The following is a 27,506-nucleotide window of genomic DNA, read 5'->3' as shown; positions in this document are numbered from 1 at the left end:
GCTGGGATTACAGGCATACACCACCCTGCCCAGTTAATTTTGTATTTTTAGTAGGGATGGGGTTTCTCCATGTTGGTCAGTCTGGTCTTGGACTCCTAACCTCAGGTGATTCACCCCGCTCGGCATCCCCAGGTGCTGGGATTACAGGCGTGAGCCACTGCGCCCAGCCTAATGGCAAATTTTTTAGCATTTTATTTACCTTTTTCTTTTCTGTCTTCTTTGCATATTCTTATTTTGCATGTTAAACAGGAAGGATGGAAAAAAAAATCTGAGTTTTCCTGTAAAATATATGTTGAAGCACCAAATGTGCTGGGTACCTGAAACACTACTTGTTAAAAATATTTTTCTTGTCAATTATCATTTTGCTCTCTGTAATAAGGTCGATCAAAAGAAACAATTTCTGTGTTTATTCTGTTTCCTTGGGTGGTGTCTTGGTCTCTGTATTCTTTAAGAAACACATTAACATTTTATTCTTAAACATGTAAATATAGTGCAAAAATTTAAGGGCTGTTCAAGAGACAAAGAGTGGACTGTGTGTTTTTATATGTCCCTTTACTTTTCAAATTAGCAGGGCATAAAAGACCCCTCAATAGTCTGCTTCATGCCTTTTTTTTTTTTTCTTTGCCTACACACAGAATCATAAATAGTTACTTACCTATGTAGTTGTTAACTATATCAGATCCCTTTATTAAGAACTCTTAGTACTCTTAGTAGTCCCTTCCTTTTTTTTATTTTTGAAATGACGTCTTGCTCTGTCACCCAGGCAAGAGTGCAGTGCTGCGATCTCCCCTCACTGCAACCTCTACCTTTCAGGATCAAGTGATTCTCCTGCCTCAGCTTTCCAAGTAGTTGGGATTACAGATGTGCACTGCCATGTCCAGCTAATTTTTGTATTTTTGTGGAGATGGGATTTCATCATGTTGGCCAGGCTGGTCTCGAACTCCTGACCTCAAGTCTTCCACCCACCTCAGCCTCCTAAAATGCGGGGATTACAGGCATGAGCCACTGTGCCCAGCCAGTAGTCTCTTCTTTATTCACCAAATCACAGATGCTTCTTGATTTACCACTTACCCCTTTTATCACACCTTAGTCTAAAATTAGATACTTCCTTTAAGTCTTTTATTTCCCTTTATTCTTCTTTGAGAGAGGAAAAATAGTTTGTCCCATTTGTCACATGTTTGAAGACTATCTTTTCTTGAAGAATTTTATCAGAAAACACCCAAAATTTCCATCACTCCTTTAAAATGGCAATTCTGTCTTACTCTCTGAAAATATGTTAGAATAAAAGATTCCTGACAGCTGATTAGGAAAGTGACATATATTTTACTTCCTTTCAGATGAAACCTTCTAAAAATGTATTTACTTACCAGGGGCAGTGACAGCCTGTCTGGCAAAAATAATTTATATCCTTTCTGGTTGTTTTAGAAGGGGAACAATGAAACAAGAAAGACCTTTCTCATATCTTTAGAGTTGAATAAACTGGAAGAAACTGATTGTCGTTAAATTAAATTTTTTTTTTAGGTATATCTGGCCATTGACACATTCTTGTATAATGTTAGTAACTCTTTGCCTCATCAGGCTTGGTGTAGTATTTTCAAATATTTCTGCCATGGAAACATGCATATTCTGCCTTTGAGGCAGGGTAAAAAATATCTGAAATATCTGGAAGTCAGCAAGTTTATATATTACCATATATCCCTGAAATATCATACAAGTTAAATATAGTTTAACTTCAATAATTCAGATTAATATATATAAGAGTCTTTTGAAAGCATGTTCATTTTTGAATAAAATTTTAGCTGGAATGCTGTTTCTAGTATTCATAAGTCAGAGGATCGTAATGAAGCCTGTTACTCCTTTTGAGATTTCTACTTTTGACATATGTAAAATAGATGAGGCTGTAGTGGTCCCTTCTCTGTAGTCATGAATAAGAAAATATTTAAATATTATTAATTATTATAGGGTAGCCTTAAAGAAATGTGGTTTTGATACTAATCTTTACAAAGAGTAAGCATACAAACAACAATTTCTAAGAGAGGATATCTCTCTTCTGCTTTAAGAAACAAATTAAACCTGCTTGTTACTAAGCATATCAGTGATTTATTTTTAAAGGGCTACAGCCAAAGATATTAATTTTTTTAGGCACTATTATTTTCATAGGAATATTTATATTTCTAAAGATGTTGCTATAAACCCCCCTTTTTTCCTAGCACTTTAACCCCATCTAAATCAAACTATTATCTGCAGATGTATTAATGTATATTCTTTCTTGACTTTTGGACTGCCATCATAAGTCAGCATTTCTCATTTAGAACTTGGGTACAGAGAGGTTATTCACTAATCTAGGAATTATGGTTAATTTACAGCAAACTTGGGAACCAGGATCTGGGCTACTACTCTGCCAAATTCCATGTTTTTACACACTATAGAATATCCTTATTTTTTTACTAAAATATTCTACTATACATAAATCAGTATGTGGCTGATGCCCATCTGATCAGAGCATAGTTGTCGGGCATCTGTAAAAGTCATGCTTTGTTGACCTAATGGAATCTCTGTCTTCAGATTCTCTGAAGACAGAGAAGTAAAAAATTGGTTGTTTCTGTAGGTCATAAAGTTCCAAGCCATTGCTTGCCACCTGAGAGCTTTAATTCCATTATATTGGTTGTTTCCATAGTTAAGGAGTGGCTTGTCAGAGTGCTAACTGTCCATGTCTCTTCTCCAGGCCATTAGGTAGTAAACTGGATATAATATATATTTTTTATGTTTTTTCAATAATGGAAAATATTATGTTAAATTCTCTGCACACAAATGATACTCAGCCATCTCATATAAAATTTTCTGACCTGTGAAAACTACAAAAGCTCCCAGTTTTTTAGAAGAGATTCCATTTTGCCACTAGGCTTATCAGTTTTCTCCTTTTAGAATGTTTGACTTTGAGAAATCATAGATAGGTTTTTTTTTTTTACTCGATTAGATGAACATTTTATTAAATTTGACCTTGAGTCCTTTAACTTCTAAATAGCAGTCTAATTTTTAATGAATCTTGAACGATCAATAGCTTTGCTCAATTTTTATATTGTTATGCTAATAACTTTTTCATGTATATTCTTTATAAACTTGAAGATTAAAATTATAAATCATGAACAAATTAATTAAAACATAAATACTGACTGATTTTTAAGATACAATGAATTACAGTTTATATTTTTCAGCATAATATAGCTTATAAAATACACTGCCATATTATGTCACTTACTTTGCATTACTGTTTATCACATTATGAAATTCAGTACTGTTTGTCTCATTTGTGAATTGAAGTAACTGAAGTGAGGAAGTTGACTTGATCGATGAAAGGTGATACAAGTAGTTAGTGGCAAAACAAAGCAAATATATGTTTGCATACCATCTCCACTGCTAAATACTGACAGTCATACATAGTTTCTATTAACAGGGTAATTTGTATCTAGTAAATCAAGCTTTCTTCCTTGACAATTATGCCCTTTTTTGTTTCCTGATAACATAAATGATTCATGCTGCTGACGAATTTTGCAAATAGTATCTGTCCAGCGTACTGAATTTTCAGGTTTAGAATCTGCCCCATAGCAGGTATAAGCATTCTGTGCTACCACATGAAAAAATGTGAATGAGTACTCCTGAATAACAACAACAGATTTCAGTTGAAATGTTAGATGAATATACACAAAAACAATTCTATTTCATCACTTAGACTAGAGCAAATTCTAAAGCATCCATGATATTACCGGTCACAATTCACTATGTTATTTTATTTCTCCTTTGGGAGAAATAAATGTAATTTCTATCACTGCAAATTCTCGAAATAAACCATAGTTCAAAAGGCCACACAGGTTCCAACCAAACTTTCACCAGCCTATTGCATCCCCCTTGTTTTGGTGGAGAATCAAAGAAGAGAAACTGTATTTCCAGTGGAGAAGCCACAATAAAGCCTTTGTGTAGAAGCCACAGTTAAAATGATGCCAACAGGCAGATGGAAACCAAGCCTGAATGAGAAAATTCTGAGCCAGGCATCTTGCTGTGGCTGTAATGTAGCCCGGTTGTACCCTGATTTCCCTGTCCTTATTACTGGGATTGCAGTTACTTATGAATTGAATTCCCATGTAGTTATCTTGCTGTTACTGTAAAATGCCACATGATATTTTGTGCTAAGTCAATAAATGCCTCATGCCAACACTGTGTTTATTTTGGGTTTGTAATCTCTGTGCTTTTACCCTTTTTCTGACATTTTCCAAGTCTCTCTCTGCAAATCAGCTGGCCATGAAGCAGAGCTTCCTTTCACAATTGACAGTCTGCTGCTGCAGGCCTAACCACCAATTCACACCCCAGGGGACTCTCCACCCCAGTAAGAGATTTGTTCTCAGTCCTCTGACACCTCAGTTAGTTTAAAAATTACTCCTAGGATTTAGACTTCTTGCAGGTAATTCTTAGAGAAACATAAAAAGAAATTGGTTGTTCGAAGTGTAGGTTTAAAAATAAAGAAAAGCAATAAAGCAGAATCATTTGAATTGGAAAAATATAGGGGATTTCAAAGAGGTAATTGAATACATTTGGTAATTCATTGACTTTCAAACACTTTTGAGCATGATCCACAATAAGAAATACAGTTTATAGTGTTACTTATTATATCCATATATACATGATAATTGAAACCAGTTTTATCAAACAATACTTAACTTGCATTGTATTATATAGGATTGTCAAAGTATAATATTAAAAAGTTAAAAATATAGGGGATGCTTATGTTTCAACTTGACTGGATTAAGGGATGCCCAGGTAGCTGGTGAAACATTATGTCTGCATGTGTCTGTAAAGGTGCTTCTGCAAGAGATTAGCATTTGAATCAGTAGACTACTCACTAGATTCAAGAATATTTGCTTTCACTAGTGTAGGCAGGCATTATTCAGCCAATCAATTGAGGGAACAGATAGAACAAAAAGTCAGAGAAAGCATGTATTCTCCCTTTCTCTCTCTTTCTCAGTTGGAAGATTGATCTTCTCCTGCCTTTGGACACCGGAGCTCTTTGTTCTCAGGCCTTTGGACTCTGGGACTTACACGAGTGCCCCCACCACTTCCCCTGCACTTCTTCATTCTCAAACTTTTAAACTGGAAGTGAATGACACTATTGGCTTTTATGATTCTCCAGCTTGTAGAAAACATATTATGGGATTTCTCAGGCTTCATAATCTCATGAGTCAATTCTCATTATAAATACCCTCATCTCATACCTATATGTATTCTATTAATCATGTTTCTCTAGAAAACCCTAACACATCATAGAAAAGTAAAATGAATACATGTCAAGAATTTTGTTTAACTTACTAATAAGAGCTCCAATAGGATTTTAAGATTAATTAAAAGATTATTTGAGGGTTTAGATGTTTATAAATGATTTAATAGAGATAATTAAGATTACTAAGATAGATACAAAACGGATTAATGTACCAAAGGACAACTAACCATAAGCTTTAGTGTCAGCTATTTACTGGACAGAAATAATCTGCATCTGTACTTCATAAAAATGTATAATTTAATATGCACTCTTACTAAATCTTGGATTATCAGTAATGAGTCAAACTAAGTTCATTTTCCTGAATAATTCTTGATTGTACCAATAATGAGCCATATGAGCCAGTAATACCCACGGATGATATAGAAAGATATACTTCCCAACTTCTTATTTCTTCCAAATCTGGCTAATTTTTAAAATAGAATGCATTCCAGTATTTTTCTATTATAGTCTATTGTATTTGGGCCTATTTCATTTTTCAAAATGCTGGTACAGCTCACTAAATTATCTTCATAAGCCATAGCAGGTTATCACCCAGCTTAAATGATACTACTGTAATATAAAAAGACAATGCCCCCAAACACTGCCTAACAGAGGCAAGTTTTTTTCTCCACGTTAAGAATAAAAAATTAACAAGAAAAAAAGAGAAGGTTGGGGAGGGGAGAAGAGGAGAAGCAAGGAGAGAAGAAACCCCCAGCAATCTATCTTCAGGGATGTCAGCATTCTTTAAAGTGATAAGACTTTTTATAAAAGTCATAATTCTTTTCTATCACAAAGCACAAATTTTGTTTATGTTGCAACTTGGGCTGTTTTTCTCCCAATTAGAGTCGAATTTAGACAATTTGTAGAGATTTACAGCTATGAAAGAAGATATTATTTAGAACTACTATTCATTTTATAGGTGAGCAAACTGACTCAAACTAAGTTGACCTGCTACATCACCCAGACATTCCATAGGGAAGACCCTGTGTGTGACTATGTATGAAGGAAACAGTCTCTGGACTCAGGAAGTTGCGGGCCTCAGTTGTGAGTGAGTCACCAGATAGGAAACTTCAGGCAAAACCGTCATCTTCCTGGTCTGAATTACCACATCTATAAAATGGGATGAAAGTTTTAATTCTTATAGAATTAAAAGACGCACTATACATGGACATTGTCATAAAACCAAAAAGCACTTTGAAAATATAAAGTAGCTTTAATTTCAGATTTTATCCATGCACATTTTCCCATCCTTGGATACTCTGTAATACATAAAATCTAGATGGTGGACTATCTGCATATACTTGGAAGTCATTGAGATCATGTGTACAAGGTCTAGGAAAGTCTAGTTAGTTTCATAAGTACAGTCTCTCTTCTACATACAGGTCGATAATAAAATACACCAAGATGTGATAGCTATTATTACTAATAGATCATCACTGTAAAGTGCTCTAAAATTTCCAAGTTAAAGAGTGCCATTCTGATAAAATGTGCTATTATTATATAAGGCTTTCCACCTGTGGAGCTTCTAGTTATGCTTTTCATGCATAAAAACTGTAACTAGAAAAGCTGATAAATGACCAACAGCTATTTCCCTGCTGATTACACAAAATTTCATTATGGTAGAACATTTAACAATTTAATTCTGAGCTCTCTCAGGAATAGTCTGTAAAATGTTTTGCTTAGGTCTCTTTTTAAGCACAGAATCTCAGCTGAAATAAAAGGTGCATTGAGGCTTTGCCATACGCAAAGTTAAGTCATTAAGTTGGAAAAGATGAGGTTGAAAATGACAGATAAAGATAGAAGAAATGAATACCACCAGAACATGCCCAAATGTTTTCTTCTCTCATCTTTAGAGAGACAATAGTTTTTGCGGTAGAGATGAGGTTGTCTTACTGCAAAGATTATTCTCCTGATTCCTAATATATAATTTTTAAAGTTTCCCATAAATATTAGGAAAAATATTTTAGACATATTTCTGCCTTTTAAAAAGTGCTTTAGGAAGTTACTGTAATGGGCTTCTTGAGTTTTCTCTTTCAGTATCTTCTTTGACTCCATCTTCTCCGATTCTTCTCTTTAAGTAAAATAAAAGAGAATATTTAACTCCTAATGTGTCTATAGTACTTGCAGCTTCAACACTGGGCAGGTGCCATTCTCCTGTTTTTTAACTGGAAAATCAGGCCCCAGATGGTTGGCCTTGGGATCTCTACATGAATGTGGAGGCTGTATCTGAGAACCAGCAACAGCAAGCCCTAGACTAGCATGCCAGAGAGTATTTATCCCTAGCTTTGAAGCGTGAATCCAAAAGTTTATATGTCATTAAAATATCAGGAATCTTCCTTTGGGTTCTCCATTGTCTTACTTGAGTGCACACCATTTTATATGTCACTTCCTGTTGCTACACTCTGGGCATCTGATTTTCTTTCCTTCCAAGAGTATAGGAGAAAGATCAGTTACTTGATTTATACCTGAAACACTTTCTTCTCTTACTCCTACTGAGGTATTCTGACCCTCTGCTGCTAACCTATTCTCAGTCACACTCCTGCTTTCCTCTCTACCTGATGTTCCAGCCAGAGAACACACCACACACGTTCCTGCCCATGTAAATGCAAAGCATTCAGTGTAGGGAAGATCACAGGGTTAGACTCAGCTCAACCTGTGCTGAGTCCCGTGGCTTACCAGCTGGACAACCTGAACAAGTTTACCATTTCTTGTGGCCTCAGCATCCTTCTCTGTAAAAGACAGATGGAACCACATGGGACTTGGGGAAATGAGTGAATGCTACCCACAAGCTTCATGCTGCTCAAGAGCTCCTGCAGGACTTTTGAGAAACGTGCTTCTCTATGACCAGTACTCCTGGAGTTTACACCTCCTTTCCTGTCTCTTATCTTCTTTTTTTCTATTAAGTTAATATCTTATAGTTGAAAAATCCTATTTAGAGTTTGAGAGAAAAGAAAGATAAAGTGAAGTGGTAGGAGACTGAGGAAATTTAAACATTCATAATTTTTATCCTTCATAAACACATTGTAGCTGTATGGTTACTTTTACCTATAATGTCCTCTTTACCCATCATTTCCTACATCCACCAATAGGATCATTCTAGTCCCGTTGAAAGCCCAATCTAGATTTTATATCTTTGTTAAGATCGTATTTGTTTACCATAGCTGAAAGTAACATCTCTGTCCCCAAACTTCCATGGAGTTTTCTTTTTTAAAATCTTGCTTCATTTCATTTTCTAACATCGACAGATAAAACTGTATGTATTTATTATATGCAACATGATGTTTTGAAATATATACACATTGTAGAATGACTAAATCTGATGAATTAACATATGTATTATGCACATAGTTATCATTTTTGTGATGAGAACACTTTACATCTATTCTTAGAATTTTTAAAGAATATAATACATTATTAACAATAGTCACCATATTGTGCAATAAATCCCTTGAACTTATTCCTCTTACCTAACTGAAATTTTATATCCTGCAACCAACATCTCCCCAGCCATCAATCTCCCCCTGCCTCACCTTTCCCCCACCCCCTGGTAACTGTCATTCTATATTCTACGAAGTCAACATTTTTAGATTCCACATATAAGTGAGATCATACAGTCTTTGTTTTTCTGTGCTTGGTTTATTTCACTTAATGTCCTCCAGGTTCATCCATGTTGTTGCAAATGACAGAATTTCTATCTGTTTTAAGGCCAAATAGTATTCCATTGTGTATATGTACCACATTTTCCTTATTCATTCATTCATTGATGGACACTTCAGGTTGATTCCCCTTCTTGGCTGTTGTGAATAGTTCTATGGTAAATATAGGAGTGCAGATACCTCTTTGCTAGACTGATTTCATTTCATTTCTATTCTATTTTTAATTGTTTGAGAAACTTCCATACAGGTTTCCATAATGATTTCAAATACATTTTCACAAACAATACGTGAGAGTTCCATTTTCTCCACATTCTTGCCAAAACTTATCTTTGTCTTTTGATAATAGTCATTTTAACAGGTGTGAGGTGATAATTTATTGTGGTTTTCAGTTCTGTTTCTCTGATGATTAGGAATGTTGAGCATATTCTCATATACCCACTGTTTTTTTGTCTGTCTTCTTTGGAGAAATGTCTGTTCAGGACCCTTGCCCATTTTTTAATGAAGTTACTTGTTTCCTTTCTGTAAAGTTGTTTGAGTTCCTGGTAGATTTTAGATTTTAACCCCTTATTAGATATATAATTTGGAAAAATTTTATCCCATTTTATGGGTTGTCTCTTTATTATTTCTTTGGCTATACAGAAGCGCTTTAGTTAGATGTAATTCTGTTTGTTTTGCTTTTATTGCCTGTGCTTTTAGGGTCATATCCAAAACGTCATTACCCTGACCAGTGTCATGGAATTTTCTCCCTATATTTTCTTCAAGTAGTTTTGTAGTATCAGGTCTTACTCTTAAGTATTGAATCCATTTTGAGTGGATTTTTATCTCTGCTGTGAGATAAGGGCCTAATTTCAGTCTTCATGTGGATATTTAGTTTTCCCAAGACCATTTATTGAAAAGACCGTCCTTTCCATATTGTGTGTTCTAATCTCCTTTATCAAAAATCAGTTGGCTGTAAAGGCATGGATTTATTTCTGGGCTCCTAATTCTGTTCCATTGATCTGTGTGTCAGTTTTATGCCAGTACCATGCAGTTTGGGTTACTATAGCTTTGCAGCACATTGGAACATCAGGTAGTGCAAAGCTTCCAGCTTTGTTCTTTGTTGCTTTAGATTGCTCTATTTCTCTATTTGGAGTCTTTTGTAGTTCCACATAAATTTTAGAACATGTAGTTTTTAGTTTTTATGTATATATGTTTATGTGTCAATTATGTTGACATTTTAGGACAGGCCCACATGTATTAAGTTTCTTGTTTGTTTGACTTACAGAACTGCCCCTCTCCTGGGTGTTTTGCAACATGAGAATTAGATAAGTGATTATACTCAAATGGTGGAACTCAGGTCTCTAAATAGAAGTACTAGAGTTAACTAATTATTACATATGTGCAGCATTCTACCATCATGGAATATTGCAAAAGGAAATAATTTCTGAAAGATTATTTTTTTTCTTTGGCCCATGTTGACCCTTTTCTTGCCATAAAGATAGTACATTGTACCAATAATTGTGCAGTGAAAGAGGTTATTACTTTTCTTAGATGTTTTCCCTCATTCACTGATTGGTAGCAATTCCAACAACTGATGACTTGGGCAGAATTCAAACCAGGAACTTTATGGGGAAAACTGTAATACCGTCATTGAATTTTTGAGCCCCCCTCATCTTCTAGATTGGAAGGTCCAAAGGAAGCTTTTTGTTTCACACTTCACATGCACTGCATTAGAGTGGACATCAAAACTCTGACCTTTTCATGTAGTTTTAGAGATAGAATAAAAGGAAGGTAGTAACTGATTTCATTTCAGCTGCATTTCCCACAGGAGGGCTGAGGTGAGTTGTGGATAATGTTTTATGTCATTTGATGGGAACGAATCCATGATAATCTATAGTTTAAAGGAAGATAAATTTCCCTATTATGGCAACTTAGTCTTGTATTAAAAGTTGACACTTTACCACAGGTCACTGCTTTATTTCTTCCAGGCTTCAGGTAAATTGCCCTTGCAAAACACCAAGAGCACATCTGTAAGTTTTAATTTCTTAATCACTAAAAGGACAGCGTTCCCTATATTTAAAGAGAAAAGAGTTTGGCTCAGTGAGAAAATTGATATTTATATGTATAATTTTTTAATTAAACTATGATTTATTTATCTAGAAGATTAGTCAATAAATGCCTTTGTATCACTATAACTGCTTATATTTGCAAATTGCAGTTTTGCAAACAAAACTCACTTGCTACTTTTGAAATGCTATTAATTTGGACAAGGAAATTCATATATATGCCCCAAGGGGGGAAAGTGGAAAACATGTCTTTCTTTCACTATCTCTGTCTTAGCGTAAATTTGTGATTTCGTTTTGATTATTTACTCCTAAGGGAAGGCTAAGCATGAATGATTTTCCTTATAACACAAAACATTCTGATTTAATTGTTTTTAATAGTTGGTTCTGGTTTCTGACTTCAGTTGTATTCTTCCTGACAAACCTCTATTTCCTGATCCCCTCTGCATCCTGTCCTGTAGCTTGACAGGAAAACATTAAAAGACTGATGAAAAACTGCTGTTTGCCTCTAGCACTCTTTACTTTACCTTAACGGTTACTCAATACTTATTTGTTGAATGAAAGCTTAATTTTCCCTTTTATGCAAGATTTGGTGTGTGGCAGAAGGCAGTAGCCTGGAGGTGATGGCATCCATAGACGTTATGGGGCTGGAGAAGCAGTGCCCAGTCACCAGCAAGCAGGGAGGCACAGGAAGAGAGGCATGAATACTGCTCTGCCCCTGACTTTACGGGAAACACCAAGAACATCATCTAGCTATCCATGACCAATAGATTTGTAAGATCCATGAGGGCCTGACTCTTCCTTTGTTCTTAGTCTCTTATGTCTCATGCATCTGGTACACCTGACATGCGGACATAGAAAAATGCTACTAATAAAGTTGCTGTTAATACAAACATTCTTTAAATGCAAAATGGAATGAAATGATTCCTCTTTTAACCTCTGAAATACTTTAATGTGATTTAAGTAATACTTTAAGAGTGATTTGAAAGATGAATCTCTTTTGATAAAAGACATAATCAAATAGTAAAGCTTCTATTTATCTTCAGTATCCAATGGCTTGGCAGTGGCTCATAGCGTAAAATAAAATATTTGTCAATGCAAACACAGAAGGACTTTTAAAATTTTCATTTTGGGAACAAAAGTAGGATTTGGAATTAGCATAGTACCCTTTAAAATTATTGGATTGATGCTTGGATGTTTAGGGAGAAAAGAAATGAGGAGCATGAATAGATTTCCTGAGAGAGTTAGAGTGAACAGCAATTAAGCTCAGAACATACAATTACCATTTATGATTAGTTCAGTTCAATTAATTCCATCTATCCTTTAATTCATTTATTCAGTCAACTGGCATTTAGGCTCTGTGCAATGCCCTGGGGGTACAAAGATCAAAGACACCATCAAAGAATTTATAGTTATGTGGTAAAGACAGAGATGTAATTGCAGTACTCAAAGGCAGCCTGATTTTCATGCTAGGGAATTACGGGGGTCTGGGAGCACATTGGGCATGCATGTAGTGTAGGGTATAGGTCATAAACGATTTGATAACCACACAGAAAGTAAGAGGGAAAAGCATCCAACAGTGACCAAACTGAAATAGAAAATGTTTCCTACCCTCAGGGAGCTTGTAGTTCTTATTTCTCTTAGTTTTATTGCGTACGTTTATAAGAAATCATCTTTGAAGATATTTTTAGCTCTGAGAAGCTTCAGGAAAATTTCTAGTAATAAACAATGGGTATTTAATCCCAGGACTTCAATTGCTTGTTTGTTCAAAGATTCCTGATTTGAACTAATGTTCCTTCTGTGAATAAATTTCATCACTATCATGATTTTTGCTCACAGCTGTATTCAAAACTCATCTAGATATAACAGAATGAAAACCCAACTAACTAATGTTATATTTGGTGACTGTGACATGCTCATAAATTTTTCCATATTATCTATGAAATGCTGTAATCCTGTTTGTCCCAAGAAAACTCTTGCATCCCTGTCTTAATTAAATCTCTCAAGCCAAGCAGGTTTCTGCAGTATATAATCCATTCACTCAGGTGTGAAAGGCCGGAACCTATTTACATATTTACAACCCCGATAGCTGTGTCTGGGATAAAGTAAATTTATTTCTGGGTTGTCTGTGTTCTGCAGATATTGCAAATACAATTGTATATTCAGGCTTTCTCCTAAAAGACTCATTTTAGGGCAGTTCTGAAAAATACTGGAAATATGAAAATAGATTTTAAACTCTTGGGGCGAAGACTGTTTTGATTTTGGTTCTCTTTACTGCTCTTAAAGTGCTGTGTGTGCCTATAGCACTTTATAAATATGTAAATAAAAATAAAATAATTAGCTGAACTAGAGTAAAGAAGAGAGACTCATATAATAAAAGAACATTTATGTGAGAAAATAACAGAACATCAGAAAATGCAGCCACTAGGGAAAGCATGTTTTGGATTATATACCTCTAGGTTTATTTTCTTACACTCATCACAATGGGAATAATGTTTGCTTGAAGTTACAGCAATGGCCTGAGATGAAAGAGGCTACAAGCACACCAGTAATTCAATACATGGCAAGTAGAGTAATTATAGTACTGAGCCACCTCATCAGTCGCTAGTGGTGGGGACATGGTAGATACTAGGGAAGGCCAAGGAGTAAAGAGGCAGAATTCAGAGAGGGATAAAACAGACACATGATAGAGCTTAGCATATTGAGGAGACTGTCCCGTGGACACTGCCTCTCAGAGGAAAATTGATGGAAGAGAGTTCTGGGAATTTCTTTAAAAGTAAAAAGTATGACAGTATTAAAGGCAAATCATACAGATAACCATGCTGATGAAAAGAAAGATAAGGAAACCATAGGTATCCACTGTCTATAAGGTATAGTCTGTTTTTAAGATCTGAAATGCAAAAAGCAATTATCTGCTGAATAGAACAAGGGCAGATCTGCAAGGATGAGAGTAAGAGAAGAGCAAAGCCTGCTGGGCAGTCAGAAGGCCAAGACACACAATGAGTTCCAATTAGAGCAGGTCACTGAGGAGAAGGAGAAGACCTTTTAGAACACATTGGAAACAAGAGCAAGGCAAAAGGAAATACCGGCTCCCCAGTTAATAAGGATGGGAAACAAACAACAATAACGATACACAGAAATCTTAGATTTTTATGTGTATGTATTTATTTTTAGATTATAGGCAAGAAAAAAAATCTATAAGAGATTGAATATAACCCACAAATAAAGGCTCAAAAATAGCTATTGAAGGAAAGATCAAGCAATTAAAACTTTACTCATCTAAGTTCAATAGAGAGATTGCCTGTAGTGATAAATAAAATGGATGAGAATATTCTTCAGAACACTCTACTTTTTGTGGTCCTGTGATTGAGCTGCAGGGGGTTGGACAAAAGTCCACAAACCAGGGACTTCACAGGCGTTTTGGGCTGCCTCACCCTCTACATAAAATTGCTGGAAATGAATTCATTGTATCTAATTTTAAATCTAAGAGATGTTGGAAATAATAATTTAAAAACACATCTTCATGCTTAGAAACTGGACCATTTCTTCACAGCTTAAGCAATGATGTTTAGATTAGTAATGAATACTTATCAATTGAAAATTAGGTGAAATGATTCAATTTCTTCTTAGAAAATTGCTAACTGTGAAGCTATGTTGATGTCTGTGTTAAAATTTTCCTCATTTTCAATTAGGATAATATAAAGAATAAGGATAGTGATGTTGTTTTATATCTAGAAATATATATGTATAATGGATAGATGATCCCATCTATCCTAGTTCCTTCAGAATTATTTCAGTAAACATTTCTTATGTGTCTCATATGGATATGTAACCAGTTTATTGAGCCATTGAACTCAGTAGGATAGTAACATGAAATGGTTTTGTTTCTCTTTAAACCACACTTTGTGTCTCTGTAGCCTCTTAATTGTGAGAGGTAGAAGGAAATGGCATGAATAGGGATGACTTGAGCTACCTGCTTCCACCACGTTCTGGTTGCATTACCTCAGAAAAGTGACTTAACCTTTTGCGAATCACTTCACATCTCTAAAATGGGAATGATGGTGCTTGCTTTAAAGGGCTGTTGTAAAGATGCAATAAATTACTCTATTTAAATCAATTAAAACCGTGCCTAGTGTATAGTAAGCACTCAGTAAGTATTAGCTATAGTGTGATCTCAGTCAATTCCTACATTTTTCCAATCCCTTCTCGGTTTTTGAATACTTGCCCCAAACTCATTTAAAACTCTCATCTCATCTCTTCTTTTCTCCCTAGTTTAGTTTTGACCCTAGATTTGAGGGAATTGCTTTAGAGAATAAAGTGACATCTGGTGCAGGACTCATGCCTGTGATCCCAGCACTTTGGGAGGCTGAGGCTGGTGGATCACCTGAGGTCAGGAGTTCCAGACCACCCTGGCCAATTTGGAGAAACCCTGTCTCTACTAAAAATACAAAAATTAGCTGGGCGTAGTGACATGTGTCTGTAATCGCAGCTCCTCAAGAGTCTGAGGCAGGAGAATCACTTGAACCCAGGAGGTGGAGGTAGCAGTGAGCCAGGACTGTGCCACTGTACTCCAGCCTGGGCAAGAGTGAGATTCCATCTTAAAAATAAATAAATTAATTAAATTGAACAAAGAAGAAATATCTCTTTCAATCCTCTTTGGACTTCTGATTCTTCTGGTATTGAGACAGACATTTAGAACCTGTGGGAAAAAGGCAAGAGTCCCATGAGGAGGCCAGATTTAGGGCTTCTGCCACATAGATGTGATGTATACCACAGTTAGTAGTAGGAGAAGCAGGAACTGTGTGGTAGGAGCCTCCTTGCTTTTCATGTATTTGGAGATTGCCGTGAAAATTCCTCAAAGCATAGTTCCTTGATGTAAACTCTGGCTTTTGCTAGACAATTTTGACTCTCACGTTCCCACTACTTCCTGCCAAGTGGTGAACTCCATTGCTGGGGTTCCCTCAACTGCCAGCCCACAGTGCTGGGGAGGCAATGACAAGACAGCCAGGATCCTGTTTTCTGGAAGTCTCTCAGCTCCCACAGTATTGCCATATACAATGGTAGAAATGCAGGCTACTTCACCCTATCCTTAGCCTTCTGGTTATACAGATTGGGATGACCAGTATAGCTAAGGTGACACCCTTTTAATAAGCTCTGGCCCTATCACTGGCAGCTCTTTCTACAAAGGAGCTTTGACCTCAGTATTTGGGGTTTGTCATAGATGCCAGAACAACCAGAAAAGTTCTCCATCAACTTTTCACAGATATTATGGCCAAGGCCTTGAGTCTTTCAACTTGAGATTCTCTCAATGTTCCATTTTCCCACGTTTTGATCAGTAAGAACAATCTTTATTTGGGTATTGCATATCTGATTTATCTCTTCTTTTTATGTCCACCTTGCAGTCTCATATATGGAACTCATTTTTAATTATTGACATCTTGGAAATTCCCACAGTGAACAAGTGTTGCAGAATGACTTATGTGGAAAATGTCAAAGATTACAGCCTATTACAGTTTCCCAGCCTTAACATTCTTTAAAAAGAAAAAAAAAATGGTTTATGGGCAAAAAGAGTAAGATTAAGAAGATTCCAGTCACTGGCTCCCCATTCCTGTATTCCTGGCACCAGGCCTCCTCTCATATATTTGAGTACTGTGGATGAATATGGTTGAGTAGAATGTAATGAAATTGACTCTTCCTGCATCACCACTTGGCTCTTTGCACCTAATTTTCTGTATTTATAGGAGAGATGGAATAAACAGTAGGTTTGGACCCCAGCTCATAACAGTAATGGCAGAAATGTAATATCACCTGTGGCATCTCAGGAAACAGGACATAGATTTTTATAAGGTGCATCTCCGGACTTCGGTGGCCTTGGGCAGAGCCACTTTTCACTGAGTCCTTCCCGCAAGACTGTTATCCTTGAAACAGCATGTTTTATCTTGACTTAATAACTTTATTTCAAGATTCACATGGAGGAAAGAAGGTCTGATACTATGTCATATGTTTAATGGTTTAGAATTCCAAGTAATGTAGCCTTAGTTTCTTCCTTCCTTTTTAAAAACAAACAAAAAAAGAGAAAATACCCATAAAGGAAAATTATCTAATACAGACTGAAAACTGCTTTAATTTTTGTATCATAGCTGCCAACTTTTGATAATCAAATAGAAAAGTGTAAGAAGTCTCTTCAGTAAGACACTGCCATTTCTCAGGCTGTGCTTCTCATATCAGCTCATTACACCAACTTTCCCTTTGATATTGTGTGGTAGTCCCTTCCCAACTTAAGTCTGGTGTGAGAAAATTGGGAAATAGCACTTTAATCCTGGAGGACTGATTTCATTAAAGATCTTATTATATATTGGTGATCCAGCCTTGCTGTCTTAAGTATGGCTCTGAGATGACATTGATGAAATTGCTCCTGTCATCAGAAGTCAGGCCTAGCACGGTTGCAACACCCAGAGGCACAGGAGTGCTGGGTCATATCAAGAGAACAGATTAAGAATTGAAATTCTTGGGTTCCACCAGTTCAGAAAACCACTCAGTCTCTCTGGGCTTCAGCCAAAAATGTAATTCAGCAGTTCTTTTCTGTAGCTATTACTTAAGGTGGGTCTCACTCCAAACTGGTCCTATATTTTATCATCCAGGCTCCCAAATAAAATTCACAACACTTTACTAGTAGTTAATACTTACAGAATATTTACTATGCCTCAGGCATTGTGCAGAATACTTCATATGCATTATCTCATTTAATGCTCACAGTGATTCTTTGAGGTTATATTTTACATATGAAGAAACTGGGTGCTATAGCAAATAAGTGTCTTCTTCAAAGCCTGAAAGTTTGTGCATGATAGGATTAGGATTTAAATCCAACTCTTTTGGGATTCTGAGTCCACAGTTTTAACCATATTGATAATATTGCTTTTGAAACTATTCGAGCCGTGTTCTTTTATTCTTTTTTCAACTAGATCATTTATTAGAGAGTGACGTGATAAAGTTGACAGGCTTGTAGATTTACGTTGCCAAATAATATTTTTTTTTACTGTGTCTCTCTGATTCTCTATTGAATCTTCATTGTAGATTTGAATGCTATTCACATATCAGAGTTTCATGTCCTCACCTAAAACAAGTCATCAGTAGTTTAACTTACTCAGTTTCTGTTGCTCTTCTGTTTGCGTTCAGTTCTGCTGCTTTAGTTCAGTTCTGCTGCTCTAGATGCCTAAGATTTGAACTGTTTATCTTTGTTCATTGTGGTTCATTTAATCACCAACCTTCAATTAAGTGCCTCTGTCAGTAAGAGTTGTAAACCTCAAAGACACCTTGTTAACAAGTGATTTAAGATTACTACCTGAAGTGGCTTTTATCTGTTGTTAGTGGAGTAATATCAAATTGAATTAAAATTCTGAAAAACTGCCAATTTATCTTCTAAGGAAATGGTTTAAACCTTTTATTAACCAGGAATAAGTGTAGTTGATGCTACTATTAATAGCAAGTGGTGCTATTGACTATTATTCTACCATGTGGTGAGTGTGGAATATTCTATCAAAGTTGCTGTTACACGAGCACTTCTCCTTTTCCTGTGGTCCTGCCCTTAGTTTGTGATACAACAGCAGCTTCATTGCAAAAGAAGAATCACATAAACCAGGAATGGTTTAAACAAATCAGAGATAAAAGGAAGAAAGAGAGAATTCTCCTTGTAAGCAAAACCTCAGCTGACTAGAGATAACTATATAGTTCTTCTCTTTCTAGCCCTCCCCAAATTCTGAAGGGAACCTTAAACCTTGGGACCATGCAGACTATGTTTGGCCTATCTGGATCTTCTGATACCTAGGACTTGGCCTTAGGCTATTCCTGCCAACATTTTGCAGCAGGAATTTTCCAGATTAGATTCAGATTTTGGGGAGGATTTTTGTGTGCCTAATTAACAACTGCATGTACATTATCCTTTTCTTAAGGCATGTTTGTTAGTGCACATTTACAAAACAAGATGAGAGCAGGCGCCATAAAAAGGCAGGGACACTAAGTGGGAGATATGTTCGGGAAAAGTGGCTAAAGAAACAATTGTCTTTCTGGGAGCATATCACAGAACTTTGAATATATTACTATGTAAAGAGAATCTCTTAGAGACAGATAAGTGAGTGCTATTGTCTCAATGTTTGTGTCCTCCCCAGATTCATGTGTTGAAATCCTAATCCAAGTTGTTAGTATTAAGAGATGGAGTCTTTTAGGAGGTGAGTGGGTGATTAGGGTTCTGCCCTCATTAATGGAATTAGTGCCCTCATAAAAGAGGCCCTAGGAGCTGCCATGCCCCTTTTCCACAGCAGGAAGTCACCATTTATGAATCAGAAAACAAGCTGGTTGTTTCATCTGGGACTTCCCAGCTTCCAGAATTGTGAGAACTAAATTTCTGTTCTTAAAGCTACCCAGTTTATGGTATTTTGTTATAGCAGCCCAAATGGACTAAGAGGGTGAATATGTGTGTTCATATTATTTGACCAGCAACATCGTCTTCAGAAAGCAACAATAGAGATGAGTATTCCTAGGAATACTCTGTGGAAAAGAAATATTATTGTAGAAATAGATATTTAAGTGTCTCCCACCTACTTCAGTCTGGAATGTCATATTCCTTCTGCCAGTATAAATTCTTAACAAATAGCTTTCATGTATTTCTGATGGGAACATGATTTTTACAACCATTTTATAAAACAAGTTGGCAGTGTGTATAATGAGTTATGAAAGTCTTCATACCCTTTAACCCAGTAATTTTGCCTTGGAAAATATATCCTAAAGAAAGAATCTAAAAATAGAAAACATGATAGATAGTTTTTTAGTGTAGCATTTAAACAACATATTATGGTATTAGAAACAACTAAAGTGCACAAAGAAAAGTAAGAAAATTATACTAAATGTGAATAATATAGTCTGTTAAGATGATGATTATAAAGACTGTGAAAACATGAAATTTCTTATAGAAAGTCAATAAAAACCATGATATAGAATTATATACACACAATGTATTTGTAAATGACAAAAGAGGCAAAGGAAAATTTTAACCATTAAAAATACACAAAATGTGTATAGTAATTATATTTTTAATAGGCCGATAGATTTGTGTGTGAATTTTCTTCCCTCTATTTTCTAATATTTTAAAACTTTCTTTTTGCTTCTAAGTTTGACTTCTCAATGAGCTATATTTTTCATTTTACTCAGGATAAGCAGGGTTCATCCTTTTCACCCAATGCAGGCAGCTTTCCTCCAAGGAATAAAAGAATTCCTCTAAAATAGCTAAAGATAGCCTAGGCCTTCACCAATAGAATGGGGAAATTTTAGTGTACACTTCCAAATATTTGTGAAATCTACATTCATGGATCACAGCACTTTGCTTTTTGTGCTCTCCATGAGTGATCAGATAATAAATTGAAAAATGAAGAGAAGCTGACACAAACATTTCTGTTTTATTTCATTCACATGAGCTCTTTAAAAAAAAAAAATCAACACAGATGAGCTCTTTGGTGTCTAAAGTTATTTAGCATAGAATTTTTAACATCTTATTATTGAAATGAAAGGAGAAAAATCAATGATAAACATCCTGTAGATGGGACATGTTTGATTTTGATTTGCACCAAATTGTTAGTTATTAAATCCATTGTGAAGCTCCTGCCATTTGCTTAAATTTCTCATTCTTGGCTGCTGAACAAGTGCCTCTGAGCTTTCTGATAATTACTGACAACTTTTTTTCATAGTATATGACTTGTTATTTAAAGATGCACCAGAGAAGAAATTTTCAAAATATATCCGCAATAAATTTGACATCAAAAAGTACTGGTTTGACTGTTGAAATAGTAAAAGGACAGAAGTGAATCATTTTATAGTAACACAAGGCCCCTCTCTCTTTCTTGGCTTGTGGCCCTGGAAATATTTGCTTATGTTAGATCCTTTCCATTCTTCAAATGAAAATTGAGGTACGACTTATTAATATACTTTGGTTATACATTTTCTTTCTGTTCATATGAAACTGTCTTCAGCAATTTGAAAGTGACCTTGGCTGTATTTTATAATTCTGAAATCTCCTGGGGAATATTTAAAGGTGGAACAAAATCAATGGAACCTATATGTAGAGAAATGGGATATACCCAGGTATGGTATAGAATATATTTAACAGCAAATAACCAGAAACTGAAACAATTAGCAGTTTATTTGTTTTTCATTACAAGTGGTTTTGCAGGAAGTAGACATGCAGGGCTGGCAGAATGACTCAAGAATGCCTGTTGGTGCCCAGGCGCTTTTAACTTTCCCACTCCAGGATCCATAGAATGTTCACTTCCATATCATGCTTTTCATCTATGGTATCAAAATGTCTTATGCACCTCCACGTATCACATATATATCTAAAAAAGATGTAGCAGGAAGTAGGATTGCCTAATGCCTGTCTTAAGAAACGTCCCCAGAAATATTCTTAAGACTTCTGTTTAGATTCTGTTAGTTGGCACCATTTCACATGGCCACTGCTTGCTGCAAAGGAAAAAAAAAAAAAAACCTTTCAGGGCTCTGTAAAAAAAAAAAAAAAAAAAAGACAGGGGCTTAGAATGATCAGGGGCTTGGAATGATTGTCAACAAATTCTGTCTCCAGTAACTGCCACATACATTTCTAGAGTACAACTTAGAAACAGAAAATAATTACAAATGTTTTTCCCAAACAAAATTAGATGTTTCAGTGGTCAGATACTTAAAATTCCGAACTTTGTTCTCATCCATGAAGTGTGTTGCCCAGTTTTCGGAGGAAGCAGCCAGAGCAAAGGAACTGCTACCAGCTCCAACCAGGTGCTTTTATAGTCGGCAAGACAAAACTAAAGGATAAGAAAGTAATATTAGGAGAATAATCCTACATGAGAATTCAAGACATGGGGTAGTCTGGAGTCATTTAAAATACACATAAGAAGTTTCTCATTTTTGCAATAGAGTACAATAAATGAGCATAACAATGACCTCTGAGTTTTCTAGTAGAGGGGTATTCAGTATTTTTTTCTAATAAAGAGGAGATAGCAGAAAGATTTATCTTCTATGTGTTCATAGTTTAAAATGCGATATTATGTAAAAATGCAAATTCTGATAGGCCATCTGAAAAACTTTACACTAGAGAAGAGTTTCTGAGACTTTTAGATTTTAAAAGTCTCTACCTTTAAAAAAAAAAACAAATATGTGACTCTATTGGGAAAAATTCATCCATGATTACCATCATTTTATATAGAAAGTCATTTTAGTACTCAAAAGAGGTAACCATACAATTTTAAAATAAACAGTCTTTCAGTTGAGGAAAAGTTAAACTTTATGAAAAAAAAAAATCAGACTTTTCCTTTTTTTTTTTTCATTATGGTGCAAATGCATGCAAAACTTAGTCACAGATCAGCACCAGCCCAGGGATGAATGTTGAGGGGCTGCTGTGAAGGATTTTGCATATCTGGGATTTGCTTATTTTTTTCATCTTTTCCAAGTATGTATGCCATTCCTATTCGCTTAGTAGCTGTTGTATGTTACCAGCTCACTGTCAGCCACATACATGATGTGATTTGTTGTGTGTGGCATTTCTCTTCTGTTGTTTGCAATAATTGTCTTGGTTTCGGGTTAAGGTTGGGATGGCAGACACTATGCATATGCTATCGTTGACTCCATCCTATGTCAATGTCTAACTATTCACAAGTATTTCTGCAGTTAAGACTAAAAATAATACCAAATCCTGTTTCAGCACAGTGTTTAGGAAAGCCACATTGAATCCATCAAAGCTGGCACATGAAATCCCTCTGTTCCTCTAGAGTTATATATTATTCCCAGAAAGCCTTCATTAAAATGTGCTTGTTATGTGGAAGGGGAAAATTATTAAGATGTCAGTTCAGTATAACCAGGTTGTTATGTGGCAAAGAGAAGAGTACCAGTGGAATAAAATAGAAATCAATTACAGTTTAAAGATAATGTGAGGAAAGGGCTGGGAATGGCAGAAAGCCCTCCAAAGAGCAACCCAAAGGCAACCTCTGAGTGGAGATGAGAATACTATCAAATGCATTGACTTTGAGCTCATGCAGCTCCCCAGCTCAAATGCTCCCAATGGCTTATCATGTTCTCATCAAATTTGGTGAAGCCTTCTCAATCTGGATTTCTACCAAATATACTGGACAAACTACAGCAAATCTGTCATTGATCTCAGACACTGATGCATTTCCATCTCTGGGCTTTGATGCTTCACTATTCTAGGTAGGTCATTGCATATCAGTACAACTAATATTAGAATATTGTGAAAATCCATCTCTCAAACACTATCTCTTCCATGAGTTCTTTCCAGAAGTCTTTTCTTTTTTCCTCCCTCCTTGATTAGATATAGGAGTCATTTACTGAAGAAGCAGGAGAAATATGTCATAAGGTGGCTTTTCCTGTGCTTCCATAAGGAGCATTCTCAGGATTAGAACTAATCACAGTGTTAAAGAGAACAACTTGTAAGTGTTCAAACTGTGGTAGAACAGAGTCTAAAATATATATTTATTGTAATCATAATTTTACATAAAATTTATTTAAGTAAAAAATATATATAAGGACATTAGAAACATGAAAAATAGTTACCCATAATTCCAACAAACAAAGTTATTGACATTTTGTTGCATTTCTTTCCTGACTCTTTCTTTTTTAGGGGATGGAGAGGAGTTCTACATATTGTTACATATTTTTATTTCACTCATTCAACAAGTATTTACTGCATGAGTGCAATATGCTATGTGCTAGGCACAGTATGCTAAACAATTACAGAAACACGTTTGTTTTCGTGTAATGTTTTATACTCATGCATATGTGTGTGAGGTTTCATAGTTTCTGAAACATCATTCAACATTAATGTATTCAAGTTTATACAATATTGATGGATTGAATGTGGCTTTCTTAAATGTTGTGCTGAGACAGAATCTGGTATCATTTTTTAGTCTTAACAGTAAAAATTATTGTGAATAATTTGACGTTGGCATAGGATGGAGTCAATTGTAGCCTATGTATCTCACATCTCAACCTTAATCTAAAAGCAAGTTATTTGTGTTATTATTCATTTTTCAATGAATAGATGGTATATATGTTTCTTATGGCATTTGATTCATGTTGACATATTTCTTTCCAATAGATTAGATACATATTTTTACCTCTATCAGCAATACCTGACAAAACAAAGATGGCTTCATTGTACTTTATGTTATATTTTAAATTTTATAGGGTAAAAACATGCTCACATTTTATAGGGTAAAACATGCTACACAATCATAGGCTTTACTTTTGTTTGATTTCTAATAAGGATGATGTCTTTAAAATATTGGTTAGTTGGAAATTGCCAATTTTTATGGATTTAAATTACCCCTTTCTAGAATGTTCTTATTTATTCAATCATTCTCCTATTAATAATTTTGTTCTCTTTAACAAGGATGGCAATCTGTTATTTTTATGTATTTCAAACATTACAGTTTATTCTTTCACTTCATCTGTTTTTCTATATTCAAAAGCTTAAAAATCAATTTATGACCAGTGTCATTGCTTGTCTTCTTTGTGATTTTTCTCTTCTACAGTAATTATAAAAAGCTCTTCTTCTCTTCAGAGATTTGATGAATATTCAATTTCAGTTTTTCAATAGCTTGTTTTAAAAAAATATTTAACTATAATCTGCCCAAATCTGTTTTGGTAAATGATGTGAGGTGAGGCTTTAAATGGGTTTTCCCTCAAATTACTAATTATTTATTCAAACAAAATTTACTGAATAATTTATCATCCCCTGTGATTTGTGATCCACTATATAGGATTTAAATTTTACAGAGAATATACTACACTAACTCTGGTCAGAAGAACCAGTTTAAAATAAAAAAATCAAAACACTTCCTAAAAATGTAAAATATTGTGATGTTCATGTCTAATTCGGGGTATACATGGCAGATTTTTGAAATAAATCTCCAAGTAGAGAAAAACATTAAAATCACTATTATTGTACCAAGTTCAGAATATGCTTTCAATGTCTCCTTTGTAGACAGAAATTTTAGACCACCCTACAAATGACAGGTTAGCCTCAGTTGTGCAAGATAGTTTTCAGCAACATTAAGGAGTCTATACTGTAGGCATTTATTATTAGCACAAATATTTATTAAATAGCTAGAAGGATGTTAATAGTAGCATTATTGGTAATAGTGTAAAAATTTCATAAAAAGGAAACTATATAAACCATGTATTACCTAACAATTATTAAAACTGATTTTAGAACATCTATAACCTGAAAATATTCATAGAATATTATTAAGTTAAAACATAAACTAGTTCATGAAAGAGTGTACAGTGTGACCTCATATTAGTAAAACAATAAATATATAATGTTTTATGCTCAAATGTTATTTTTACTATGTAAATTAGAGGAAAAATTTGAAAGATCTCTAACATATCATTATAAAGATTACCTAATTTTCTTCATGTGGATATAGTATGTGTCTACACAAACACACCAGGATTGAGCAGTTCTTACTTGGATGCTCTCTAATTTCTAACTATACATAGACAATTTACATTGGGGAAATTGCTTTGAAGATGTTGTATCAACAGCATAAAAACACCAGATTTTACTTTCTTAGGACACTGGGTTTTTGTTCAAACAGTAAAGTGAAACTCTGGTACCAAATGCAACCTCCCTGTCTTTCTTTGCCTGTGCCATTAACAAAATTTTGTGATAAAGTTTGGAAGCACTCAGCATCCTCTCAAACACACCCTAAAACACTATACCGTTGATTTCTAAACTAAGCAGAAGAAAGGGAAAAGGTGCAGCTCAATAAATAAAACCACTAGTAAATGGTTATGTTGAAGTATCCATGCAAAATTCTCTTGGCTTTTTTGCCTTGTTCTTGTGTACCTCATGGCCACTGTCTGAAGTTATGGATCAACTGATGGCCACGGGAACAAGCCACTCAGTATAATTTGTTTGGCTTCCTTTAAAAATTCTACCCTCATAAAAACTGTATTTTAGTGTGGTTCTGCTGTTTTTATTATTTTGTATTTGCTGACCACTAGAGACATGGACAGTATTCCATTATGCCAGGTAAAATATTCTGCTCTTAGAGCAAAATATTTTAAGAGAGTGTATTAACAGTGAAAAAAAAAAGACTAATTAGGCTCTGAAGTTCTCTGGAAACACTAAATTTTCCTATGGAAAGAGCCCTAAGGGATGCGAGAAAGAGAATGCATATTTTATTTGGGGTAGATAGGAAAACTTTTTGCTCAGAAAGCTAGTTTTTACCCACTGACTAATACAAAGCATAACTAAAAAGTAATCTGGGAAATCCCACAAGCCACATGTGACAATCAGTTTCATCACTTTATGTTCACATCTCATATTCCCTTTTATCTCATACTGTGCCAATCTCAGAAAAGGCCAGTGGAATTGGAAACAATAATTGAAGCTTTGAATTCAATGCCAAATAGTGATATTAATATTCCATTTTGTTAGCATTATAGATGAGGGTGATGGTGCGGGGTGGGGAAGGCTTATAATTTTGTGAAGTGTATGGAAAACTGGTATGAAAGGAAGGGCTGTTATGGTGAAGATAGAATGAAAAAAATAATGTTTCATTTTAAGTGCTGGATTTATGCATATGTGATATTAAAAATATTTAATATCCCTTACAGCACAGAAAATCTACAAACTCAAAATAGGTGCCAGAGCCACCAGGGTCTTCAAAGCTCCCTGCTACCAGGTGCCAAAGGTGGACTGGGAGAGGTCTGGGAAGTTTTGGAGAAGGAGTGAGAGCAGCTCTGAAGGTGGGGGCTACTCATGGATCTCAGGACAGAGACTATTTTCCAATCAGTATAAAAAGACATCAATATTTTAACAACTGGAATGCGTAGCAGAAACTAAAGTTATTTCAGAGAAATTATCTGGAAAGTTGTGCCCAGGATTTCAGATTTCCAACTACTATTCAGAGCTTAGAATCTAAATGTTTTTAATTTGAGAGAGTTCTTCCAAGTATTTCCTGCCATCCCTTTTTTTGTGAGTCCCAGAATCCTGGGGCTAACCTTTTGATGGGGACTTACCTTTTGGTTGACCTTGGTAGCTCATGCGTTCCAGCTCAAGTCCTAAGAGAGGCAATTTCTACTGGCCTGTTGAAATTATTAACAAGATCGTTTACTGTGTGGCTCCTGGTACAAACAACTGTCAAGATAGTGACCTTGTCCTAGGACTGCTGGTCTCCTCTGAATCCCTCCTCTAAGGCTGATGGCTTGTGCCCACAGCCACCTGTTTAAGTTCCTCAGCAGCTCTAATAGCCATGCCGAGCCCCCAAATCTGGGCCTGACTTGGAGGCAACGCCACTGTATCACAGGCACATTTTTAAATTGTCCATTAAAAGTATCGAAACATACATTTGTTCCATAGACACAAAACTCCACTTACCCTGGGAAGGCACTTTTGTCATTCCTTAAACCCGCTAATGGCTTGACTTATATTTGTATTTT

General features: G+C 35.4%; 1 protein-coding gene across 3 annotated transcripts in view; it reads left to right on the top strand.

Moving 5' to 3' along the window:
* Window positions 1-27,506, top strand: part of LOC119467420 (putative EGF-like and EMI domain-containing protein 1) — a 558,651-nt gene that overhangs the window by 323,254 nt on the left and 207,891 nt on the right. The window lies entirely within an intron of this gene.

The sequence above is a fragment of the Cebus imitator genome, unplaced genomic scaffold (assembly GCF_001604975.1).
Source record: "Cebus imitator isolate Cc_AM_T3 unplaced genomic scaffold, Cebus_imitator-1.0 Scaffold287, whole genome shotgun sequence".
In the NCBI taxonomy this organism is placed as follows: Eukaryota; Metazoa; Chordata; class Mammalia; order Primates; family Cebidae; genus Cebus; species Cebus imitator.
The sequence above is the reverse complement of the archived record's forward strand: the minus strand, read 5'-3'. Positions and strand labels throughout refer to the sequence as shown.